The sequence below is a fragment of the Zingiber officinale genome, chromosome 1A (genome assembly GCF_018446385.1).
Source record: "Zingiber officinale cultivar Zhangliang chromosome 1A, Zo_v1.1, whole genome shotgun sequence".
Taxonomy (NCBI): domain Eukaryota; kingdom Viridiplantae; phylum Streptophyta; class Magnoliopsida; order Zingiberales; family Zingiberaceae; genus Zingiber; species Zingiber officinale.
The window spans coordinates 191,153,372-191,166,132 of NC_055987.1; positions in this window are offsets into that span (position 1 = coordinate 191,153,372).

Here is a 12,761-nt window from a genome sequence, read left to right on the forward strand (position 1 = left end):
TGAAATACATGTAATCAGAGATGTCTAAGTCCATCTGTGGATTTTGAATGAAATCCACTGATGGCCCTACAGTGCTTGGATTTCTTTAAATTCATGTTCCCTAGGAAGTTTTGAGAGTGGAGAAGCTAGATATGATGTCTAAACTTATTTCTAACCACTACAAATGAAGTTCTTGCTCTGTGCTAGTTGGCATGGAACATGTGAACATTGTGGATTTTAATGAACAATACACCTTGTCAAATTTTAATTTATAAAAACAACAACCATCAATTTGTTTTTAAGTCAAAACTTAGTTAGAGATTTAAGCTAAATTATAATACTATTAAAAATTTCCAATCACACGTTGTAGACTTCAAACCCACTATTGGACCTAGCCTATTTGAATTTCTAAACTAATTTACAATCCGTAGTAAGTTTTTTGTTTATAGAACGGAGATATGATCTCAAGTTTTAGATATTGGGATCAAAAACTTGGTAGTAATCAGTTGAACAAAGTAGTCAAGGCCCCAACCTATCAGGCCAAACTCAGGCCTAACAGCCAACGTTGGGCTTGATATGAGGTAATATCAGGCACAAAGTGGGCTTGATATGGGATCATATTAGGCCCAACATGGGCTTGATATGGGATCATATCAAACCCATAACATATCAGGCTCATGTTGGGCCTGATATGGGACCATTGGAGTCCTCTGGAGAGCTTTAAATAAATAATATATAGCATCATTGGAGTCCTCACAACACCAGAAACTCACAAGACTTAAAATGAATGCAATCGGATTTGTTTAGGTCCATCAGTGGATTTTGACTGAAACCCACTGATGACCCTAGGGTATTGAAATTTCTTCAAATACATGTTCCCTAGGAAAGTTTGAGAGAAGAGAAGCTAGATGTAATGTCAAAACTTAGTTTTAACCACTACAAATGAAGTTCTTGCTCCATGCCAATTGGCACGGAACATGTGAACATTATGGATTTTCATTTAATGAACAACAAACCCTACTAAATTTTAAATTATGAGGATAAGAACCATTTTTTTTAACTCATAACTTAATTACTTTGGAGTTCCTAAATTATGCCTAATTCATATTTCTAAGCAAACCTTGTAAACTTGAAACCCAGTGTTGGACCTAGCCTATTTGAATTTCTGAAAAATCTCAACCATTACCATGTTTTTAGTTTTTAGAAGAGAGATATGGTGTGAAGTATAAGTTATGTCTCTTTTCACTAATCAGTACCACCATGGTAATTTGAATATTGTGATTTTTATTTCACTATGCAATAGTATTGTTATTCCTATGATAATTTAGTATACACTTCTCATATCATACATACCACTATATTAAACAACAAATACTACATACAAAGATATAAAACTAACAACACAACATAATTAATCTGATGTTTTACAGAACTTATCCCTCAAAATTGATAAAATTACATCAATTCTAATTTTTCTCATGTCTCCTTATTTGAAGTCCATCTTTAGATCGTATAAAAGACATCGAATGTATTGTATCACAAAGAAGGCATAGTAAACACCGTAAATAACATTAGCAATTTAATATTTGATATTTTGTATCAATATTTTTCTATTCACACTCTTTGATCTTGACTTACCTAGCTTCTTGTTGTGGATATTCTATTGTGAGAGACACCCATTAGTCAAAGGGATGATGCCTTTCAAAATTTGGATCAATAGCAGTAAGGTATTCATGACTATATTGTTTTAAATCTAATACTTGTAAGATTGAACAGGAAATTAATATTTAACATCAACTAGAATTTATATTATATTACTAACATACACATGAATATTGGATACTCACTGCTACTTTAAATTCATATTTCGATTTACTTCCACTTGCTAGAGAATTGTAATGATTGAATGTCATTGATTTGGTGTCCAGCATCAATAAGTGGAAGTATGCATTATCACTGTATAATGGTATAAAAATATACCTAAACTCTTCATCTTCTGTATCTGTTTTTATCACTTGTTGCAAGCCAAACTTGCTTGAGGATTTTATTGATGACTACAAATATGCAAAGTCATATATACTTGACGAAATAATAAAATTTATTCAAATATTATATATTCTCAAATCATTTAGATTTCTTACGGTGAAGAAGATTGAATAATATATAGACTTGTTGTATGTTCTACCAGATGAGGATGTCCCCCTAAATAGAATTTTATAATATGTGTCAATTATCTCCCGTTTTGTTAAAATCTCTCCATTCACACCAGATAAGAAGGAGTGCACATTTAAACTAAAGGGTGGTTCCTCCCAAACTAATTCATTTGTAAACCTGCAAAGTAAATCAATAACTATAAATCAAAAAATTAAATTAGAGAACTATATAATTATCTACATTAGAGAACCATATAATTATCTTGACTTATCACTTAATTAAATCAATTGTGTATTTAACATACTTTAAGTTCTCCAATTGTTTTAACAAGTAGGTCACATCTTCGTCATATTTTTTTTCTTCAAAGTCTTAAATTGCTTCTTCACAAACTATGCCCATAAACATAAAACACATTTGAATAATTAATTAAATCAAACAAAATAATATTTTATATGTAAATACAAACTTACAGCAATGATTTGTTTTTTTATTTTGTTAAGTTGGGCAATCCTAGCTGAATCCTTCTCTGTGTCTTCTTCAGAATTGCCTTCCATTAATGTGATGATATTTTTTTCTTCTTCCATATCATCCACATCAAATTTTCCTTTCCCCTTCTCCACAATATTAGGTTCTTTTATAAATTTTTTACCCTCTACTTATGTTAAAATGTTCTCCGCATGCTTGCATATTTGTATATTTTTTCACTTCATCTTAGGTAAAATCTGGAGCCACAATGAACTATCAATTAGTGACTTTTGTCACGTCCTCTCCTACTTCTTGCTCCAAAAGCTGCTGGTTCACATTAAGGATCGACTACAGGATCTCTTGGTTGAGATTACATGCCTTTATTTTCTATTATTTCAAGTAATTCTTTCACCTTATCATTCAAATGCATGTTCTCCATTGTTAGCTTCTTAATTCGGTTTGCTTGAATAATGCAGTTACAATATTCCTTATTACTTTGGCTTCTTGCTTCATTGTCTTCAAATTATGATGTCTCTATTGGACGTGGAATGTCATCAACGCCATCAAGATTCTCAACCAATGATTTCTCATATTGGGTAGGGATTATGCCAATCATAACATGTCAAATTATTAAACCAAATGTTAAAAAAAAAGAATACTAACCTAACTTAAGTGACAGTATTCCAAATTTACCTCTTCAGATGAAACTCGATCAAACAAATCTCTCACCTTACTAATATGTGAAGGAATATTTCTAGACTTATTTATTCATGCTCCTTCAAATTTGTATGATTTTTGGATTGGAACATGCTCCAAAAATCATATCTGATTCATCATTACAAATGCTAAATATTCATACATGTCTACAAAATATTGTTGAATTTAACATCAAATATAAACTTACTACCAAAAGACCAACAAAGCCCTTTAGGTAAGGGAGGTTAGTGTTGGAATGTACTATCTGAGTTGATGAAAATATATCTCCAATCGTAGGTAATTGTGAAGCCATAAATTCTTGGATGGCTTCAACCTAGTTAAATCTAACAAGATTCTCAAAATCATCTACTATATCTATCAGACATAAAGGGATCTAATATGTACTAGAAGAAAATAAGACACAAATAAATATATACAAAATGTAGAATTTGTAAAATAATAAAACTTCTTCTCCAACGCGGTTGACATAAAATTTAAGCAACTCCTCTATTCTTGATCTGGTAGTTTCTTTTTTATTTGATAAGTAAGTTAGAAAGAGGTCGCCCAATGCTTTAGTTGAATTGATCGGAACCAAAGCACTTCAGTCTGCAATATTAAGTAGCAAGGAAACGTCTCTTCTTGTGAAGGCAATCGGTACATATGAACAACTTAAATGATTAGTTAACTTCTATGAACATATAAATAAGTATTAGGCCCACATTAGGCCTGATATAATCACATATTGAACCCATGTTAGGCCTGATATGAGATCGTATTAGGCCCACATTGGGCCTGATATGAGATCATATCATGCCCTCGTTTGCCATAATACCCCACTACGAGGGCCATTAGCTGACTAAAATATTAACCTTTTCAAAGTATTTTATTTTACTATACAACTACTTTTTGATTAAAATTGACAATTATAAGTTGTACCTAAGAATCTAAAAGTTTGAGAAGTTGAATTCCAATTTTGAAATATATTGCTAATATACCACGGATATGTTGCATATCTTGTATGTCCAAGAAAATACTAAAGGGTGACTATTTGATCATCGCTATGTGTTAATCATGTAAAATAACAGATCCATGATGTCTTCCTTTCTTTGTGGATGCTTAAAAAAACTTTTAAAGTGACATAAGATACGGTTCCAATACGGTTTCTGTCCAACATCAGCTGAACCCTACAATTTAAATTTTTTTTAACCAAATTCGTTGAGATTTTCAAAATCAGAGAGTTTCTAAGGTTATACCTTTGCAGATAATTGAAGTGTGTAGAGGATGATGCACCCGATCCACTTCCTTGCGCCATTTGAAAGGAGATTATTGCTGGAAATCCTAAAACCCTTCACTACAGAGTCGTGATTAGTGTGGATTTATAGGTGGAAATGCTTGATGGCACCTAAGGGACACACAAAGATACTTACATAGAATTTCAATGGGGGACAATTTCGCTACTAAAATAGAGCTACAATCAGAGAGTTACGAAGAGCGGCGAGGCATACACAAGTTGAGAGAGGGAGGGAGAAAAATGTTGACTCCATCACCATTGCTATTATTTTTAAATCAAAATGATTCAAAATTTGGTTCGGATGCCTAGAAACTAATGACTGAGGAGAGGAGGTAGGCGGGAGGGTCAAAATGGGAATTCCACATCATTTACTTCTCCCTTTGGTAAATACACAACTACGATACACCTTTTGATAATTTTCATATTCCACGTACTCCTTTTGGTAAATTGCCGATAATTATAGCATAGATAACTTTATATATATAGTACGATTGTCTATATGAATCGAGAGGAGGTTGGCGGGAGGGTTGAAATGGAAATTCCACATCATTTTACTTGTCCATCCTCAAATGTCTACAGATTCACTTTAACATCCTCATATTCGCAACTCTCATCTTTTATTCAGGTGTTCGAATCATAGTCCAACATTCAGCCAAGCCTCGAACACATGTAGTGAATTTTACTTTTAGGTTATCTTTAACATCTTCATCTTTACAACTATCATCTTCTAGTTTGTAGTGAATTTCACTTTTAGGTTAGATTTGCTATTATTTTTATTGATTAGTTCTATAATTAAAAGATACTCGATTATAACTTGTTTTGTGGAGTTTAAGTTTTTTATTTAGAGTAGATTTATAACCTACGTCTAGATTTTGTAAGTTGGTAAAATTATTAATTAACTTTTCTAGTTTATCAATTTTATTTTTTTTTATTTTTTTATTTTTTTATTTTTCTAATTTTCTAAAACTTGAAATTTTAAACTTTGAAAAATTATTTTCTTCACTTTTAAAATTAAGGTACATTCAAATTTTGATTTTTACACGTTGAAATTTTTTTTTTCAAATTTTTATTTTTAAAGGTTAAAAAGTTATTTTCTAAATTTTTATTTTAGTTTTTTATTAATTAATATTAAATTATTCTTATTTGGATTTGAATTAACTTTATTAATTAAATTATTAGTTAATTTATTTGAGTGAGCATGTATCGAATTTTTGAGAAAAATCTAAACTAGAGCAATAATAATTAGCTTAGTTATTAACATGTATTGTAAAAATTAGATTTAGATATAATGTAAACTTACTAACCTTAATTACTATCTCTAGATTCTTTGGTCTTCTTTTTTGGCATTGAATATTATAGTTATCCATCTATTTGCACTTGAAGCATTTGATGTGCTCCTTTGTTCTTCAAACTCCTGGCATACGTTCCTTCTTTGTCTCGAGTTGTGCGGATCGACTCTTATAAGTAGGGAACTTACTTTTGTAATGCCCCTTTTCACTACATTTAAAATATATTATATGATCTTTAAATTTTGAATTTACAATTTTATATTTTGAATCCTCATTAGGATTATCCCCTTTGACCATTGTCATATCATATTCAGATTTAGATTCTTGTTCTGACTCTTGACTCTGATTCAGATCTAATTAATTTTTTCGCAACCATTAATGCCATGAATATAGTCTAATTTGGCTCTTCTAAGTCTGATTTTGATTATGACTCTATGGATTCAAACTCAGATTTGACCTCATGTTCATCTTGATCTTCTAGCTTCAATGAGATCTCATGAAACTTGATCAATTAGGTACAAAGTACATATGCATTCTTGTACTTTTCTAATATGTATACAATATTATTAGGTAAAATATTACAAATTAATTCAATTACCTTTTTGTTTTCATCTGAGTTTCAAGAGTCTTTTTTCTATGTCATCAAAGTATTGAAACTATCACTTCCTACGAACCATTCCATTGCTTGCCTTCAATAATTGAAATAGTCCTGATCGTATGGTGGAGGGTCGTGGATGTTTTGTCCTTCTTGATAAGACATTGACATACTTGCAAAATAATATAGACTAAAATAGGGTAGTGAAATGAAAAATAATGAGGTAAAAAGAATGCTATAGATAAAAAAAGAAAACTTTTTAAAGAAAGGAGAAATTTTTTTTAAAAGTTCAAAAAACTGTTAAGTTATTTCAGAACAACCTCGCTCTGATATCAATTGTCGGATCAAAACCAAAGAGAGAGGGGTGTGAATCTTATTTTTAAAAGCTTTTCTTTTTGGCTTTGAAAAACTTTCTGAAAAATACGTAAGCAGCGGAAAAACAAAATAGTAAGAGCACAACAAAAAATAATAATACTTTTGTTTTTACTTGGTTCGTAGTCCTGCGACTACTACTCAAAGTCCCATGATCCCTTGGAGTGTTTCAATTGGTCAATCAACTAAATTCTCGCACGAACAATCTTCGGGCAGAGAGGTCGAATATAGAAATGAAAAGAGTGTAACAACCTACACTCTCTTATACAAGTATAATATGAATTAAAAGCAATGTTTTGCCGACAAGAATTGTTGAAGATTGAGGCTTGATGTCAATGTCATTCTTGTTGTAGTAGTTGGGCGTAGTACAGTCACAACACAACAGTAGTAAGGAGACAGTGCGGTAGAATATACTTGAATGCTAGTTAAAAATTAATGTCAAGTGTTCTGGACAAATGCACATTTTTTACTACATTGGAGGCACCTCCAATGACCCAGGGTGCCTTAAATTAAGCTCATTTGATCCAAGAACTTTGTTGTTTATCCTTCTAGGAGTGCCCTCACTGAACTAGGCCACCTCCAGTGCTGATCTGAGGTGCCCTCAATACTCTGAAGGTGCCTCTAGAGCTGAAGTTTCATTCTTGAAACTTATCTGTGCTAAGGCACCCTCCATCACTTGAGGCGCCTCCATTGCACCACTTCAGGGCACCCTCCACTAATTGGAGGCGCCTGGAGTACTGTTCATCCAGCTTGATTTTTCACTTCAAGCTCCTACAAAAATATGTTTGTCCATATAACAAAATTACCTACAAAACAGAGTTAACACAAATGTATAGATTATAAATTAGATCATGTCTAATCAAGACTAGGATCTAGTCTTGATCTCAACTTAGATTTTCAAAGTAGATCTAAGTTGGATCAACACCTATAGTCCCACTGGACTTGATCCTCATTGGATCTGTCTCCTCCAATTATTTACTGATGTGATAAATCTATAAGTGCAAAGAATATCGTCAAGTAATAAAATATCAATCTACAGAGACTGTTAATTAAACACTAGCTGAGTTTGTAAAGTAAATTATCTAGATGATCAAGATTGTGTGTGGTCACGAGAATAAGAGAGAAAGAGGGATAGTTGAAAGAGAGAGAGAGAGAGAGAGAGAGAATGGTTTGAGAGAGGGCCTACGCCAGAGAAGGTCAAAAGAAAGCAAGTGGTTGAAGAGAGAAGTTGGAACTGGTCGAAACAATTCTAAGACTTTAGTTTCATTATGATGCTTGTAAACACCTAATCTATATTTATTTTCCTATTTTCAATGGTTCTTTATGTAGGTAGACTATTCTATGTTATCCGATATGAATTTTGGGATTACACCGGCATATCCATTCCAATTCAATGTCTACTTTCAGAGCGATAGAGCTGAGGGATTGCTTTCTTAAGAGGATCCCTGTCACATGATCTCACAACCTCTGAGTTTCCTTCTCCTACTGTGTGGCGATAAATTGGAATGGATCCATTAAGATCTATGATAGCTATTACTTCTCGTGGCATACCGCTCTACTCTCGTGGCCGACTCTCCACGTCTCGGGTTTCTACTGGTCGGAGAATTGGGTTATCCATTCAGTTCATTCTGAAATCCTCATTGGATATGAATCTTGTGTTGTTGACATTAAGATCGTGTGTACATAGTAGGCCCGGACCACAAATAATCATATCATAGAACATGGAAATAATCAAATACATAGTTCATGCATCAACAAACACATCATAGTTACTCCCTACTCCTAAAATTCAGAGACCTACTCCATGGAGAAGGAAATTCAACCAAGATATAAAAAAAATAGCAATCTATAACTTAATACACAAGATAGAGAAATCAAAGAGAATGTTTATCAATGCATTGTTGATCTTCGCAGATGAAATGCTTACTTTAGAGGTGGGCGTATCGTTGAAATGGATGAAGATAGTTACTCTAGGGTTTCCTCAAGAGGCGAAAACCCTCTCCCAAGGAAGGGGGTTGAGCCCCCAGTCCAAGATTTGAGAGTCCATCCAAAACCCCACAAATAAGCTTAAATAATGTTTTTCCAAGTGTCTGCCACGGGTCATGCCGGTGGGCATGGGTGCCCATGGCAGGTTCTGTGAAAAATCTGCATTTTTGGCATAGGTCTTGCTGGCTGGCATGGTCGCTCGTGGCCGGATCTAGAAAGATCCTAGTATTCAACTCGAGTCGTGCCGGCTAGCACAGTCGTGATAAGGCTTCGAAAGTTGTCCTTTTAGTACCATTTTGCTCCTTTTCAAGCCCTATTAAAAGAAAAGCAAGAGAGCAGTTCTTCGAACTAGGAAAATATCAAAATAAATCAAACGAAGATGAAAATGTGAAATATATACATATAAAATGGGACAAGTTATGCATCAAAACATGATAAAAGATCTATATAAAATATATGCATCAAAATCCCCCAAACTTAAACCTTTGCTTATCCTCAAACAAAACCTGCAATTTAGATTTATGTGTGTAAATGATGTGTCATAATCCCTGTGAATCGGTCCAATCTTATCGTGTAGTTTCATTGATGAGCATGATATAAAATTATTTGAGTGTGACTTAAGTAGAAGTTCTTTATGCTCAGTATAATGAGTGGTCATGTTGTGTTTGATCCTTGTGTCTAAGTGTGCAGGAATTTAGGAGCATGAGAAGTCAAGCAAAAGACACAGCTAGTGAAAAGGATGACACGGGAAAGAGTTGACGAGTTCAGTGCGTCCGAGAGATGAGGTGCTGCGGAAAAGTATGTTGGCGAACGAGAAGGAAGCGTGCGATGTTTCTGAGGGACGAGAAACTAGAACAGAAGATTGCCCGAGGATGAAGATCATCTAAGGAGTTGATTTATTACAGGGAAGGCACCTTCAATAGCTTGGAGGGTGCTTTCCAGCTGATTGAAGGCACCTTCCCTAGTCGTTAGCCAAAGATAACCTTATCTTCGGCCGATAAAGTTTTCCACTCGAAGGCGCCTTGAACCCTCTTGAAGGCATCTTCCACCTCTAATAGAATTTTCCAAGATCTATAAAAAGACCCTCAGAGCTAGGAAGTAATCAACAACTTCTGTAATCAATTCCTAGTTTATTTCTGAGCATTCAAAGAGTGTAAAAGACTTCTCTGTCTTTAACAAAGGAGACTTTATAGTTCTTTCTGTTGGACCCCATGAGTGTTTTGATGTGATCAACTAAGTTAGGTTAGGTCCTGCTAGTTATCTCATCCCTGTGTCTAAGTGTGCACGAACTTAGGAGCGCAGGAAGTCGAACAGAAGACGTAGCTAGCGAGAAGGACAGCACGGGAAGGGAGCCGACCGGCTCGGTGCGTCCAAAGGACGAGAGAGCTGCGGAAGAGTACACCGGTGGATGAGAAGAACATGCACGGCATTCGAGGGATAAGAAGCCGGGACGGAAGCCTGCTAGAGGAAAAGGGAGGGAATTGGGTTCGAGTGAGCTCTATTCCGGTTGGCCGCAATCACCCAATTTATCGGAGCATCGGAAGCCAAAAGGAAGTCAAAAGGAGCTGGAAAGCTAGCTGGAGGGGCCTTCAATGAAGTGCTGAAGGCACCTCCGCAGCCTGCACTGCCTGAGGTAGGGGTGTCAATTCGGGTGGGTCGGGTTGAGATTTTTTTTTTAACCCAACCCGAACCCGACCCGAATCCGAGTTCAACCCAAAACACCTCAACCCGAACCTGAACCCGACCAACCCGATCAACCCGAACCCGACCCATATAACCCAAAAATCCTATTCAAAACGACTTTTTTGGACTATTTTTCCTATAATTCTTCACTTTTATCTCAATACTCCATCATTATTGATCCTGTCCGAACCAGAAGTCAACAGACGCTGGGCACGTGACGCTCCAAGGCTCGCTGATGTAGGTCTCCAACTAGTGTCGAGATGCTCCGGCTATCCTGCACAGAAGTCGAGCCGGGAAGGGGATTCCCAGCGACGACCCTCCGACGCTCAAGTCAGGTAAATCACGATGAACAAGGTGGCTCCAGAAGTCTCAGAGTACATACCATCCTCCTCTGTCGATGAAACCTGAGGTTCTTTATATAGAGCTGTGAAAGGTTTGGGCACGCGTACCAAGGTGCATAAGTGTCCCCTGTCCTATCCTAGGTATGCGGCTGTCAGAAAGCTTACCTGTCCTTTCCTAGGTACGCGGCTGTCAGAAAGCTTACCTGACCCATATCGCTACAGTCAAAGCATGCCCTCGATGGGACAGCAGAATCCCCTGTCACAAGATTTGGAGCATGACACACACGTGAAACCTACAGGTTGTCAGAGAAAGAAATCCTCTGGCCCTTTCCTTTGCTCCAAACTTGTAGTCCGAGCGGAAAGATACCTAAACATCCGACCGGACATCCGCAGTGGTTTACTTGTGCTTTGTGGAGACTAACAAACAGGGGTGCTTTATGACTGTGATCGGTCAAAAGGTCAGCTCGGTCCATGACCTTTTTAACTGAGCGTCGGAACCCCGATTTGACAGGGTGCCTACCAACTATAAGTGTCAACCGGCCGGACCCTTCCGGGTACTCGATTCCATCGGCCCGGCCGTCTATGGCCATCCGTCCGGTCGGACCACACTCCTCCCGGGTGGGCGGCTACTCCGGTGACTTCCACTTGGCGTTGACTTTGCAAGAGAAGGGGCCCGCTTACTACCGGATCACTTGCCTCCCCTTCAAGTCTAGTCGAAGGAGGCGAATAGTCCGACTGACTGGACTGTGAGTCTAGCCGAACGGCTCCTCCATGCTAATACTCTCCGCTCGGTCAGCCGCGGAAATATCCTTGAATGAATCAACGATGGCCTTCACCGGATCTCCTCGTGTTCTGCGCCAATCTTCGACATCAAGGTCGATCATACCTTCATTAAATGCTCCGAATGATTGACTGCCACGTGGAGCAATGCCACCAGAGTACGGAGGCGGTTGCATGATATTTTGATGTGATCGAAGCAATTCGAAATAAACGGCTAGATGTATGCTTTGATTCCCGTGACCTGGATCCGACGGTGGAGGCCGCCCGGCCCTCACCCTATAAATTCTTCGCTTCCTTCTCTCCCTCTACTGTTGCTCTCTGCGCTGTGGAGCTCCGGCGATCTTGTTGCTGCCTTCTGACGCTCTCCGGCGCCTTTCCTCGATTCATCTCCCCTCAGTAAGGTTTTAGATCTCTCCTCCTTCCTTTCCGGTATCTAATCCGTATTTCTTCCCCTAGCTCGAGTCTTTGAAATTCCATTCCTTCGTCTTTGGAACTTCCTTTTTGATTTCTTCTGCCCCGATCATGGCCAGTTCTTCTCATCCCGAAGAACAATCCTTAGGCCCATGGTATACTACCATGCGATCTCGTTTCGAACAACGGGATTTTGATATTTTGGCTGACAATTTCGAAATCCCCGAGGATATCGAAGTTCGCCTAGCTGGTCCCGCCGGCCGCGCGGTGGTTTCTGTGTCTTTCGCGACCAATTTACCGCCGGTCTGCGGTTCCCCGTCCATCCTTTTATAGCAGACGTCTGCAATTATTTTGGCGTGCCGCTCGGAAGTTTAGTACCAAACACCTTCCGTCTCCTCTGCGGCGTTGTCGTTTTGTTCAAGATTCACAACATTCCCCTCCGACCGGAGGTCTTCTTTTATTTCTATTATCCTAAGCAAGCCGAGCCGGGCACCTTTATGTTCCAAGCTCGGCCCGGTTTGGTCTTCTTCAATAAACTACCCACTTCCAATAAACATTGGAAGGACTATTATTTCTACCTCCGCATGCCCAGTCAGCCAAACTTTCCGACCCAGTGGCAAGTCAGTCTACCCCGAACTGAAGAAATTCAAGACCCGACCGGACTATCTTCACGCCGCAAATGTACTAGCCGGTCTACGACTTGACATCAACAAGCTTCT